This window comes from Rhea americana, unplaced genomic scaffold, assembly GCF_003343005.1.
Source record: "Rhea americana isolate MKP2758 unplaced genomic scaffold, rheAme1 scaffold_179, whole genome shotgun sequence".
In the NCBI taxonomy this organism is placed as follows: Eukaryota; Metazoa; Chordata; class Aves; order Rheiformes; family Rheidae; genus Rhea; species Rhea americana.
Genome location: NW_028185916.1, coordinates 1,469,880 through 1,480,656, shown reverse-complemented (window position 1 = coordinate 1,480,656; position 10,777 = coordinate 1,469,880).

Below are 10,777 nucleotides of genomic sequence, written 5' to 3'. Positions count from 1 at the left end.
CTCTTTTCCCTCAATCCTCACACAAACATGTATACGCAATCCAGCAACATAAAAACTATCAACCTTGAGCTTCAGAGTTCATCCCAGAAAGTAATCCCCTTTGGTTGCTAAAAGGCAGACCTGCCTTAGCCCAGAATAGCACACAGAAGCAGGCCAAGGCTTCTCAAGGGCCATGCATTTTACATGAAAGTAATAAACATTTTTATTTTTGCAGAAAATTCCCTTCTAACTCATTAGAGGGCAAGTTCTCAGATACTTCTACCTCAGTGACATGGGAAACAGGTTGATCTGCTCATATTCTTTCTTGCCAAAACAGGCTAAAATTTTCCAAATCCAATTGACCATTTCTTTACCACCATCCCAAATCCCAGTCCTTGGAACTAGAGTCTGACAACTCTTAATTTATTTGGACTCTTTCTACCTAATTGACATTCTGAAGCTCCAGGCTGGACCACAGTCCCAGTATTTTTCACTCCTGAAAAACAGATGCTGTTAGGAATAAATAATTTTAAGCACCCTACAACAATTGTCAGKTTCTCAAAGACAAACTTTTCTCATCAAAAGACAAACAAAATAGAATCTCTCTATGGATTCTTAGATGTTCCTATCCACAGCTTTCCATGCCTATATTTGATACAATTTGTCCAGGTATAATTAAAGGTAAAACATCACTGTTTACGATCACAGAATTTCTGAAGGGTTTTCTCCTATCCTGAATCCATGAATATGGACGAAAAGTATCTGCTTTAGCAAAAAGATTGGAACTGCATTTACACACAGTTTGCCTTCACAGTAAATAGCATCATCTGGAAGATAAAGGATAGATCTCTAATGTACACTCACTGTTTTCTGTTCCTGCTAGCTGTAGTTGCACTATACGATCCTTGAAGGGACACTTGTATCCAGCGTTTCCAAACTCCCCATCTGTAAAATGTGAATACATATCTGCTTAATAGAGATGTTTTAACATTCGTTTCCTTAGCATTTGCAAGCATTTTCAGGTCCTAGGCTAGAGAGCAATTACAGAAGCTGAAAGCAGTATTAGTTTAGATCACATTTTCTATATTTTTCCCCTCTTGTTCTCAATTTTGAAGGACAACTGCAATTGCAGTTCATCTGTTTAYGCTTATCCTAAAGTCATTATTTGTTATGATGCTGTTCCTGCCTTCAGCTACAGAGCAAATGACTATCCCTTCCCCCTCACAGGCAGGATTAACAGAGAGGATGAGTTATGGCTAGTCTAACCAACAGGAACTCAGAAGGAAATTTGTTTTTAGAACCCCACCTCGAGCCCAGAAAAGAATTTGCCAGCCCAGGTGTTCTCAAAGCTTCCTCACAGCGTTGTTCAAAAAGCATACAATGTATGTGCTTTTCCCCATTACCAGCCTGCACACTCAAGACAACTGTTGAGACCTATGGATTCTCAAGGTAGCACATGAAGCAAGTGGTATGAAATAAGAGGTGTAATAGCTCTATACACAGATCCTGCAATCATGCCTCATTTTTTAAAAAAAGCAAAAAATGTATTATCTGCCCTAGTGGGTTGTTTTATTTATAGGTAGAGTAAGTATTTTTACTTGTGTCTCTGTCAATCTCAAAGTACACAGGCTGAATAGGGAAAAAGAGGCTAGAGTGTGTAGTGGAATTGCTTCCAAATACATTCCTATCAAACGAGTAGGAATTGGCCTCATCATTTTTTCTTCAATTTATAGTTTCACTTTTCTTAGTGGAGCACGTGTTAAATAGAGCTGCATAGGCTTATTACTGCTAAATTTAGTTTTGAAAAATCATAGATCCTAGCTGAACTGCTCTTAGTGTCCTTTACTGGTAGATTGATGAGTATGTTCATCCACCTTACTCAAAACCAAGCTGTTATCCAAGTAGCCTGTTATCACCTTCAGCCCACTAGACATTGCTGAAGAAATAGCATCCCCAAATCAGCTGAAGACAAGACATTGTGGGATAAAAATATAGACTGGATGCTCACGTACTGCACAGTGCCTATAGAGATTAACCCCACCCAATGATAATCTTTAAACAGCCTTCCAAACTGTAAATGTTTCAGCTTAAAGATCAGTTTACAGGTTTCCAACCAAATACATTTTAAAATCATAAACAACTTAAAAGGTTATGTTTAAAAAACATGGCATTTCTGTTCTGAAAATATTTTGAAGGAGTCTTTTTTGAAGTTGTTGTAGTATAAATATTTACATATCTACCCTCAATTGTAACAATTATAGTCTTCTGCATTATTCAGTGACCAATAAATGAAAAATGAAATAAATCACATTCTAAAAAAAGGAAAGAAGATACAAGGCAAATGACAAGCTTATAACAGCTGCAGAGTGTATCAGTATAGGACTYCAGAATACACTGCACATGTGCTTCATGTCATAAACAACGAGCAACACATTTCAAGTCAGTGGGCACATTCAGTGCGTTAAAATGAAGCACATTTACTTCTCATCTATTTTGGGTCTAGCTATGAGTGAAAGAACATTCACAGCTTAAAGTCTGCATGTACATTCCTGCCTCTCCCAAGAGCTCCACTGATGACCCTGCTCACAAAAATGRAACTTCCTACAAAGATCCAAACTGTAGGATAACGGCTTTAGTTGCTTCTTGCKGGAAAACAGGAAAACAATGACACATCTCGCTCAAGGACACGCTCTTCAGGAAAACTTCATTTGTTTCATGAGCTAGAGCCTAAGGAATTAAAAGATTGTTAACACATAGACTTGCAAGTTTTCACAAAATACTTAAGTATGATTTCAAATTTTAACTGTCTTCAGTGGGATCTCAGAACACGTCCTCTACCAAAACCAGAGTATATGCTTTGCAAGACTAGTTCATGTTACCTTTGCACATTGCAAAAGTAGATGAAAATACCTTACATTTATTTTAATACAACTGTTTAATTTGAGGTTTATAGAGCCATGCATAAAGCATTTGTTACTCCACCTATAACCAAACTGATCCATTAACTCTGACAATATTTTTAGTACATATTTTGTTACAAAAGCATTAAGACATGTTATGAATCATTCTGGCATTATGAGAGTTAATAGAATACCGTATATTTTTCATGATTATTAATATTTAGCGCCATTCAGTAAATTAAAAAATCAAGTTTAACTGAGGTTAAAAATATCTGATGATACAGTRCATAGATGATTGTAAATGTATATTAATGAAGCTTTACACAATTGACTGGATATCTTTTCGTTAATCACTCACAAAACCATGCCAAACATATATCAAAGACTTCAGCTCCTTTTTCATCCAATCTTCCGACATTTCATTATTATGGTTACCTGATTAATGGCTGCAATAATATATGTGGCATGATATGATATGTTCACATTAAATTTTAATCAAATATTACTAAATTCAGAAAACATTAAGTAAATCATGACTGATGAGGCAATATTGCTGTACTGTCACATTGATGGTTAGAAAAAACTCACTATGGAGAGTTACAGATTAAGGAAGAGAAGTAAATCTTATGAGGAAATAGAAGTATCTCAAGTTTAACTAGTTGGTTCTTTTAAAATTGCCTTCCAGCCAAAAGTTGAATATTACATCCATCAAAAGTATTTCAGTGTCTGAACTGATATGAATGTTTTCTTCCCTTACAAGTTGTCTCATTCTTTCAAAAGCACGGATTAACATATGCTCTGCAGCAAGACCTTCCCCAAAAGATGATGGCATGTGTAGCAAAACAAGTATGATTCCTCACTGCAGTTTGGAAAACTTAGCCAGATTTATTTAAAACCCTGCTATGAAGCAGGGTGCCTGCGGCATTGAATGGGTAAAAATGAGCAGAACAGGAGCAAAGTATGCTATTATCACCTTGTAGAACATGGGCAGAGGGGTACATAGGGGTCACTGTTCATAGACTCTTCAGAAGTTAAATGATGAAACTTAAACACCAATATTGGAAGGAAGACCAAAAAGCAAATATGTATTTCAAACAACAACTGTACTAAATAAAACTTGTTCCAGAGAATTTAGAGCTTCTAGAAATAAATGCTTGGGGGGTGGGGGATTCTGAATTTGCAGTGTTCTACTCCATGACTATGTTCACGTCAAATTTAAATTCCAAGGTACATGGTGCAGACTAAACAGGCATCTTCTTTCATTTGCTCCTACGTTAAAAACTAGAAATTAAAACATTCTTGTTGTATGACCATATTTTTTGAGAAACCTTGATGCCAAGATGTCAGGTCATTGCCTCTTCTTTCAAGTATGTGAATTAGTGTGCAAATCCTACTTACTTGTTTAGTTGTATTCAACACAAAGTAGATGGGAAAAAATAGTATTGCACTGGGACTCAGGAATTTTATTCCTGATTTTTTACTGACTTGCAATAGGACCTTTCCAAAGTCAGTTTGCTTCTTCAAAACTAGTTTTCATCTTCAATCCTTTCTCTGTCTTGAGAGATCATAATGGGTGCAAGACTGTACTATGTGTACATGCTTGCCAGCAGGGGAACTGTCAGTACCAGGGCACTTCACATAAATGCAGTGCAATTCCACAGTACACTCTGAAATGAAGAGCAATAAATATTTAACACRTTTAGCTGGAATTTTTTTGTCTGACTTGTCTTTTCCTAGAAGTCTTGTTATATAAAGTACTTTAAGAGAAAGCATAGAGGTAATACGAGAGAAGAAAGTTAAAATGCATGAAAATGAACGAATACAATGAAATTAGTGACTAACTGAGATCAGCTGGGAAGGATCTCCGAGTATTGATGTATTTTGGTACCTCAGTTAAGCTTCTAGTTTTGTGCTGGTTAGAACTATGGCTCAAGGTTTTAGTTAGGCATCTTCTTGCTGTAAGAAGTGAGTTTGGGATATTTTATGTGCAACTAGTTCATATTGCATAATGTGAACAATTATGAGAATAATTAAAGCAAATCCATCAGTTATTTTCCTTCATACTAAGATAAGTTTTGTACAGTTACAAGATTAAAGAGCACAAAATTCCTATGTGTGTAAGGTCTAATAAAAATGGAAGAATACATCCAAACTCACAGCTTTTACCTCAGGCAAACTCCCACTGGTGTTGGCACCTCATGTAATGCAGAGAAGAGTGCAGACACTTCAAACAAAATTGCCTGGAAAGGTTTGATTCGTTCTCACTTGATTAACTGAATGAGAATATTATAAGTCAGTCTTGCAGCTCTTGCTTTTCTCAGAATTGGAAACACATCATAAAAAAAGATGAAGTAACTCAAGGTCCTCAACAAAGTTTAGACCACAGTGTAATTACTGAGTGTAATGATAACATTTTGGATGCTCAGGCCTCCAAAAAATTATGGCTTCCTTTAGAACTCTCTTTTAATATTAAGGTCTAGCTTTTAAAGACCCCACATTGCTTCCTACCTCTACAGGGTTGTGTTAAAGACCAGGCCTTTGACAGCCAGTCAACTTGAAATGGGCCTATTCCCATGCATTTAGTCTGAGACAGGAAAAACAAAACAGAAAGAGCCTGACTGAATACTGAGGAAAGGTGATGTTCACTTGTTTTTTGAAAAGAGGCATTCTGTATGGATGAGTATAATTTTCTGCCCAGATACAGAAACACAGCTGTGGAGTTAGGATAAGAGATTAACTTTAGAGAAAAAGAAAGCAATCAGTGCTAGTGATGTAAGAACAGATCTTTTACAACCATTAGCAAAGTAAAGCTATTAAACCCACCTTCCTATGACCTTTACTTGTCTCTCATCCCTGACATATTTTCTAAAATCTCCACTTTTGTCTAGCCTTTCTACATCCCTAAAACCTGAGCTGGGATTTTTTTTGGTATTATTATTATTTTTGTGGATAGAAGTGGCTGAGAGGAATGTTGCTCAGCTGCCCATAGCAACACATAGGAAGGCAATAACAGAAGCAATGGGGCAGCTCTGGCACTTTTGTTGTGGGCTGCAGGTGAGTGGAGATCTGTGGGAAAGTGATGAAAGGGAGGGTGGTGGCTTTATAGTAGAGGTGTAGGAGGGGGTTATGTATTACCAAATGTTGGGAAGAAAGTTGGGGCTATTGAGCAGGATGAGCAAGAAACATGGCTTTCCTTACATGCTTAAGCTTGATCCCCTACCACCTTGCAGGACTTTCAAGCTCCTAAACTCTCCCTGGCCTTCTTTTTTGCAGAAATATGGTAGCCTGAGCCAAAGTAAAATGAAAAAGCAGTACAAAAACTGTTCATTACTATGCTCTGACAAAATACTGAAGATAGGAAATTTCTGCTCAGCTTCATGCTGAGGGTTTGTGAATACAAGGATGAACAGCATTTTCCTGGTACCTTGCACCTGGACAAAGTGAAATAAAGGCACACTATTCAGCTTTACCATTCCCACCAATTCCTTTACCTAAAGAAGTTGCACTAAGCAAAGAAAGCACACTATAATTAGTTACTTGGAAACTGATCTAAAGCTTAATGAAATCAGTAGAAAGCTTACAGAGAGAATGAGCTGTAAAGAAAACATTAGTTTGATTGCTGTGGGCAAAACTGTACTTTCAGATCTAAGCAGAGGATTTAGCTATTTTATTCTGCAAGCAATGGAAAACATCAACTTGATTCTAAAACTAAAACAAGAGAGCTAATTAATTCTAGAGCACCACAGTCATATACATTACTTCTTAGTATGCAGGAATTCAATAGTTTCTTTTTTAAAGAATGATATTTAAAAAAGCATTTAATTTAAATGGTTGTGGTTCTTCTTTTCAGTAAACACAAGTGAAGGCATATTGCATTTAAATATAATAAATACTGCTAAAATCATGTATCTAGGTCAATCCTCTGCATGTAATTAGATTATGAAAATTTATTTTTCTTTCCTTATCTTTCTCAATAAATGGTCTACGTGCACGACCTGAAATTTATTCAGACATGGTCTTGCTGGTGTTCTTGTGTTTTAACTCACCAATTCTTTCTTCCCTGAAAATCTGACTAGGCGTCTAATTCCATCGGTTGCTCTTGTAGGTAAGGGAAGTGCCAAATTTCTAAGCTGCACTGACATTTTGAAAGTAAAATTTTCCTGTCAGTGCACTTCAGTTGCAAGTTTTCTACCCGTTTTAGTGACTCCCTCTTTTGGTCTTTGGTTCTGACCACTCACAGAGGAGCTAGAGAAGCTAAAATCCAAGTAGACTCAAAGGAAGGAAAAATGCTGCAGGAAAAAGGCTGTCATGTAGTTTATGTTTCCTTCAAGATTTCACCCTCCTGAATCTTCCCAGCACTTTGAAGCAAGTTTCTTCAACCCCAGTTGTCAAAGCTCTCCTTCATGCACCGTCTTGCCTACGGCCCCTCTCAGGCATTCCCCAGAGGGGACCTGAAGAGACATGGCACATCTAGGGGAGCTCCTGAAATCTGATTACTCTGAAAATCTGACAAATGAAAGTAGTCCCATCAGCCTGATGGCTCTGGTCGTGTGTGGTGGGAAATAAATTGTCAAAGACATAGGGGAATCCCTTTTGTTTCAAAAGTGCTTCTTCAAAGAAACAGACATCCCTATCTCTCTTTGAGGAAGGCACTGTGTGGGAGGCTCTGTGGGCCCTCTTACAATGCCACGACTGAGAAGCCTGTCTTTAACTGTAGCTTAACTGAAAATGCACAGTCCAGATAAAATGCGAAGGCACAAAGAGTAAATAAAGAAGTAGTCAATGCTAAGCAAAGTGTGGGTTGAGGAATTCTGCCTCCTAAGGAGGTGACAGTCAAATGAAGCTAGCTCATCATGTGTGTCAAAGGCAGCAGCAGACAGGTAAATAGCAATTCTACACTTCCCTCCTACTCTAAAATTCCACTCTTAAAACACAGGGTATTTTAGGAAGCTTCCTGCTGACAGGCACATCCTGCCTAGAATTACATTTTAATAGTTCCTCTTTTAGACAAACATTTAATTTATACTTATACTGTCAGCATGATATTCCCATACAGTCCCTAGGAGGAGCCAAACGTGCAAAACAGAAAGGGTGGCAAYGAATAAAAAGAAATAATCATCCTGTTTTTGTTTACGAGTTTACAGATAATGTAGTAAAATACAGTTTACTATGATTCTGTTTTTTCTGCAGGGCAACTTTAAGTCTCTTAGAAGAACTGTTTAGACAGGCAGCCATTTTAAGTTCAGTAAGGTTAACAGAGGTTAACAGAGATGATCTGGAAGGAATGCRATGTACGTGACACTCCAGGTTCTTGGAACGTTGGACAACACTCTGAAGTATCCCAAGATGATTCTTTAAATGAAGCAGAACTTCCATAAAAAAATTAGATTTTGTATTAGCAGTAATATCACTATATCACATCATAGCTAGTACTACACAGATGACTTCCCAAGGCCTTACTTGCTTTCCAAAGGATCTCCAGAAATTGCTCATGTGATGCTTATTGAAGAAAATCAGGGTGCAAAGAGAGTTTCATTTTGCCAAAGCCAAAAACTAATACCTACCTACCAGGAAAAAAAAGCCCTACAACAGAAACTACTAAATTTGGGTAGTGTTGCAAACAGCAACATTGATGGTTCTGAAAGAAACCCTGCAAATCACCAGTGGCTTTTAAAGCAGGACTTTTTAAAAAGTAATTATGTTAGGAGATTTTAAACAGTAATTTTGTTAGGGTTCTTTTTATTTGCCTTCAGCTTTCTGAGCTCTCTAAAACTGTGATAGCTAAGTGGAAAATAACACACTGATACAGAAGTTCAAGAAWAACGTCCAATTTAAGCATCTGCTAACAGCCCTTGGCTGAGAAAGAGCATGGCCAGTTTCCCAACAGGGCTTACAGTCACTGCCAGCTTTGCTGGAAGTACAGTAACGACCACTGCAGGCTGCATGAATAACAAGCATGCCAAAACATGCTGGCTTGAGCAACATGGCTCCTAAAACCTTTAATCTGTTGATATAATTTTCTTTACTCCTTTAGCTCCTCTCCCTTAAAGTGGTAAATTAGCCCAGTATCTTACTTCCATTATACCAGACTCAAAAATAYACTACCACAACAGCAATACAGTGAGAACCAAATAAAATCTGAAGTTTGGTCAGTAAAGATGAAACGAGTTAGTTAAGTGGATAGAGATGTAAGCAGCTTGATACTATGCAATTTGACTACTAGTGTATCTAGAAATCTCATCTTACACAGTATTTAGCAAGATCATTAAAATTTGCCACTGGGTTAATATAGCATGGAAAAGCACCATCAAAGTATGGAGTTAACCAGCTAAAGTGTGCAAGTTCTCATGAAGAGATGCAAGCGAAATCAGCAAAATACGGCACACTCCACAAACAAGTCAACAACTGAACATCTTGGARATTTGTGCTCAGATATAATGACCTTTGGCAGACCCTTTCCTATTGTAGCACCGCTRGCAAGAGGGGGAAAAAACGCCAGGCCGCAGGAGGATTAGGGTTACAGAAGGACATATTATTATCAAGAAGCATAATAAACAAATGGGATGGTCAAAGTTTGTACTCCTACGTGTAACTTATCTCTGCACAAAAATGTGCGTGCATGTGTGTGTGCATGAGCTACCAGAAGGGAATAATAGAGGTTTGGTACAGCAAATGCAATCAAACTGTACTACTCTGACCTATGAGATAGTAAGTCCCAGCAGTGAAGCTCCAAGTAGCTTTTGTCCTCCAGCCTGGCTGACCTCAGTCACTGATGTGGGGCTAATTCACCTACCTACTATTCAAACAGTGGGCTTTACATCAAAACCACTCTAGACTACACAGGATCCGACTTGGTGATCTRTAATTAATCCAAGTAATAGATGAATTCTTGCAAATGAAAACAGCAACTAGTAAAGTATGTTCTAGAAGCTCCTGGCCTGAAGATACTATCTTGTCTAACCACATATGTTGAAGGAAACTCCCCCACCCCACTCGGGCATTCCCATGTTGCAAAGCGTGTCCCCACAGCACAGGGAAGGTTGAGAGCCGAAGCGCATYGCAGAAGATTCAGGATCGCTCAAAGGCCACAGATGCCAGTGATGTCTGCGGCTCACATCTACAAAGGAAACAAATGAAGTCCTGGGCTTTCTTTACCTGCTGATAATTAGTTTTTTTGCTTCTTGTTTTCTAGGCGTTTCATTTTCTCCTCTATCCTGTTCTCCTTCCGCTGCTTTCTTCTCCTCGTTACTCTTCTTTTACTGATGTGCCCCTATGAACTCACACCATCCTTACACATTATACAAAATTCCTTTGTATCTATTTTCTTCTCTACAGTCGTAATTAAACACCACATCGTAGAGATGAGGAGGGTCTTGACACTCAGTAACTCTGCTGTTTGSTGCTGTGCCTAGCTGATCTTGTTGCCTCTCTCAAGAGAGCTTATTTTGAATAACTGAGACTACTACCCTGTTAGCAGGTAACTAGTCACACAGCAGTTCTGGTACCACTGCCAGAGTCACCCGTTTTCCTGGCTCTTTACCACAGTATATGAAAAGCTGCGTTACTACAATAGCACTGCTATGCCCGAAGCTTATCCTCCCCGCTTCGTGGAAGAGCTTCACCGCCCACCCTCGCGACTAGCTTTGTGCTAAGGGCTAAACTTACAGTTCAGACCCCATCGCCTGTAAGTTGTACTTGACAGATCTCTAGGGTATTCKGCCCTGGAACAAAACTCAGCTCTGCAAGGCAGGTGGTGGTTTTGTACCCCGTCAAACCGCGAAGCCGACAGGGGATGGTGTAACTAGCGCTCGCAGCCTGTGGCGCAACCCCTGAAACGCCAGTACCTAGCTTTGTGTCACGGGTTAAACGACCAAAGAAAAGGAAAACAAAAAGAAGGG